Genomic DNA, 4,040 nt, shown 5'->3' on the forward strand with positions numbered 1-4,040 from the left:
ACAAAGGCATACACAGTTGGACTTGCAACCAAAGAAAAATTCACCAAAGTCCTATTAGGCTCACAGATACCATCAGGAAGGTATGACAAATATTACTCTTCGCTGTTTTTCAGAAGTACTATTATAATATCGAGAGATTGTGGGCTTGTACTTTTTTATGCCTCTTACAGTAACCACATTCTAACACTTTCTCAAGGCAAGGATTATCATTAACTCTATGCCTTGGCTGGTACTTGCCACACAAAACTTTATAAAATAATTTTGAAGAACAATATCAATGTTATCACAATACAAAAACTCACCTGTTCTCCCATTTGAAGTGGTAAAAGTGCCATTATAAGATCTTCAAGCATATAAAGTTATACAACCATTTCCATGTAGACAAAATACACCATCACGCTGAAAGCAGGGTATTACCTTTAAATACATGATATCTTTATTTTTTAAGACATGGTAAGTTAATAAGTCATATGCTGTGCAATTCAAACTCCTGTTTAGAGAATATGGGCAAAAAAGAAACAAACAAAAATGCACAAAACCCTAAACATTAAAACTAAATGAACATCTAAAATATCCACTGATGACCCTTAAAAAAACTGTCTTTATCCATGACACTTAAATATTTCAGTAAATATCTAGGATCTGTCACAATTTCTAGAGTTAATCAAACCAATCAAAAGTGCCAAAAAATAGTTACAAAACAGTATTGTTAATCTTTTGATAAATAGAAGAGTCAAAGTGGAACTAAGAACTTTTGCAAGAGTATAGTCTTTTGGAATATAACAGTCATAATAATTTTATAAACTGTAGATACCTGCAGAAATGAAACTCCTATGGGTTCTATGGCATTTATATCCACTGTTTTATTCACCTTAAGGTCAAGGATGAAAATCTCTGGAGGACAGAGTAACATGTGATTCCTTTTTGAAGGTACATATGTCAACTAGAGGCAATCATTTAGAGGTAAAAATTCATTTACTAATAATTTCCTTTAGGCATCAAGAAATTAGTCAAAGTTTTCATTCACATCAGAAGAGCTCATACAAGATTTAATGTTGTACTTTCCATATAAAAACTGTGACTGAGAATGCACATGTCTTTTCTTTCCTGAAATGACCAGCACAGATTAGCACCCAAAACTTAGACTTCTACTATGTGACAAAATCCAAATGATGAGAATATTGCATAGGGTGGGTAGAAATGTGTTTCTGAATTTTTAAAATATGTAAAGTAGTAGAACCTTATATGTCTGTACTATGATATGGTAAGTGACAATACAATATCTGGCATGCAAAAGTAGTTTTGTTTTATTTTTACTTTGCAATTACAGGTACTAGACAAATGGTCAAAGTCAAAACTCAAGATTAAAACATAAACATTTAGGAAAATTAGGGTCACAGGACCAGGAGTTATTAACTATCTGCATGGCCTTGGGCAAGTCACTTCCCCTTCTCTGTCTTCATTCACTTTTACAGTCTTAAGTCTTTTTGTGGAAACAAAATAGAGTATTTTATTCACTCACCAGGACATTTTATTCTGTGTACATAATACTGATTCAACTAGAGAAATATAAAAGGCTATTCAAGAGTTTTAAAAACCATTTGAGTAATTTGTGATTGTTAGACATATTGAACAACAATCTCTCCTATATTAAAAGTATTTTGGTAGAAACAGACATATAATTATGTACTATTTTCTTTTTACATAATACTTTTATTGAAAGGTTTTTAAATTTAAAATAATGTTAGTTTAAAAAAGTTAAGAACTCGAAACTACTGGGATGGAACCTCTGAGCACTGTCATCTCATCTGGACCCTCAACTGCTCCTGTCTCCAAATCATGAACCACACTTCCCAAACCTTCTTCACTCAGGTTAGCACTGGTGCACCCCCAAAATATGATATGCTAAATGAGGAGCATGTGGTTGTCATACTGGGGATGCTCCACAGCTCTGCTCCCATAATGTCCACTGTGATCCATGTCCACACCGACAAATCTGTGCCTGACCACATCTTCTGGTCCCTGTTCAACACATTCCTCCTGAACACCTGCTGCCTAGGCTTTAAGTCTTCGCCTACTCCCTGAAGTCTAGGAACAGGAAGATGGTGGGAGATGTGATGGGAGCCCAGGCCTACGCCTCCACTGCCAAGTGCCTGAACATATGGACCCTGATCCTCGGCATCCTTGCAACCATTGTTGTCATCCTTATTCCAGTTTTGATCTTCGTAGTGGAACAGTTGTGAGGCAACAAGGAGTTCATTATCTACCATGGTGAAGCACCATATACCTGACCTTTAATTCCCTGTCCCCTGCCTTAGCCCCTTTATTCAGCAGTTTGTACTCACACACTTTTCTATGTGGCAGTCAATAAAGTGCATGTGTCACGATAATACATACATACATACATAAAGTTGATAGGAGAAGAGAGAGAGAGGTATTTTCATTGCACTAAAATCTTGATTCTTCCATTTCCTTGGACAAGCTTAAGTACTTTTATTTAAAGTGATGTGGGACTTGGTTTTCTTCATTTGTAAAATGGGTAAAGTCCTACTGCCCAGAACTGTAGTAAGAGTCTATAAATTAATAGAGGTGAAAGTACACAGAGCGGCCGGACTTAGCTCAGTCTGTAATCCCAGCACTTTAGGAGGCTGAGATGAGTGGATTGCCTGAGCCCACGGGTTTGAGACCAGCCCAGGCAACTTGATGAGACCTCGTCTCTACAATAAATAAAAAATGGTATCAAGCACCTGTAGTTCCGGCTACTTGGAAGGCGGAGGTTGAAGGATCGCCGGAACCCAGCAGGTTGATACTGGGGTGGCAGTGAGTGTGTCATTGCACTCCAAGCAAGGGTGAAGAAGTGAGACTCCAACTCAAAAAAAAAGTACCCAGAGATGTTCCACCTGAAAAACTACAGTTCCTCAATATTGAAGATGCATATACAATTCATATGAGAGAAAACTTAAGAGACATACACCACAACTTATGAAACTATTCAGAATGCCAAATAATTACTTGCTTATGACAGGGAATACATGAAAAACAGAAAGTTATCTTAAGGTACTTAAGGAGCAATCTTAAATCATTTTGACAAAGAGTGGGGGATACATTAACTAGTGAATTTAACCAGCCTGTAATGTGATATATAAAAATGATACATACAAATTCAAAATGCATTTGCAGAGTACTCTGTCTTTTACCATGTATCTTTCAAGTAGTTACCCACCATGTCTAGATAGAATAATCTTAGCAAGAAGCTGTCTTAAAAAGAATGCCAAAAAGCCTTCCAAAGTGGTAATATACAGACCACAGTTCTAGACAGAAGACATAAATCTATTTCTAATACACAAAATTAGTTACTGAAAATAAAACTCTATTCGGTGGCAATTTCTTCAATAAACAGTATTAGTTAGCATCTTCTAAAAGAATGCTTACTATGTATCAACCACATTACCTATGTCATCATATCTATTTATCTATACAAAAACACTATGAAATCCCTTAAACCTATTTCAAGGATTGAGGGAGTGAAATCTGAGCAAGATTAGAGAATGTTCTTAGCCGGGCTCAGTGGTTCAGCCTGTAATCCCATGCCTTGGGAGGCTGAGTTGCTAGCCTGAGCCTGCGGGTTCGAGACCCACCTGGGCAAGTTGGTGAGACCTCATCTCTACAATAAACCAAAAAATTAGCTGGGTGTGGTAGCGCATGCCTGTAGTTCCATCTACTTGGAAGGTTGAGGTAGAAGGCTCGCCAGAGCCCAGCAGGTCGAGGCTGTGGTGGCCAGGAGTGGCCACTGCACTCCAGTCTGGGTGGCTGAGTGAGACTCCAACTCAAAAAAAAAAAACAAAACAAAAAGAATGTCCTCTAAATCACATAGCTACAGCTTTCCCCAGAACCTTGGCTCATTACTAGGATGGGAAACCCACCTGCAGAAGAAAAACACCCATAGTTTACTGGCTGATGAGACTGCAGAGCACCAAAGTCAGGAAATACATATTTGCTTAAAATCCAGCATTTATGCCCAAATTTTGAATGTAGTCAAT

At 37.5% G+C, this 4,040-nt stretch overlaps 1 pseudogene; it reads left to right on the forward strand.

Moving 5' to 3' along the window:
• Nucleotides 1-1,839: 1,839 nt before the first annotated feature.
• On the forward strand, nucleotides 1,840-2,243 carry LOC110595005 (annotated as a pseudogene).
• Nucleotides 2,244-4,040: the final 1,797 nt, after the last annotated feature.

This window comes from Carlito syrichta, unplaced genomic scaffold (assembly GCF_000164805.1).
Source record: "Carlito syrichta isolate Samal-C Ts95f unplaced genomic scaffold, Tarsius_syrichta-2.0.1 Scaffold212683, whole genome shotgun sequence".
NCBI lineage: Eukaryota > Metazoa > Chordata > Mammalia > Primates > Tarsiidae > Carlito > Carlito syrichta.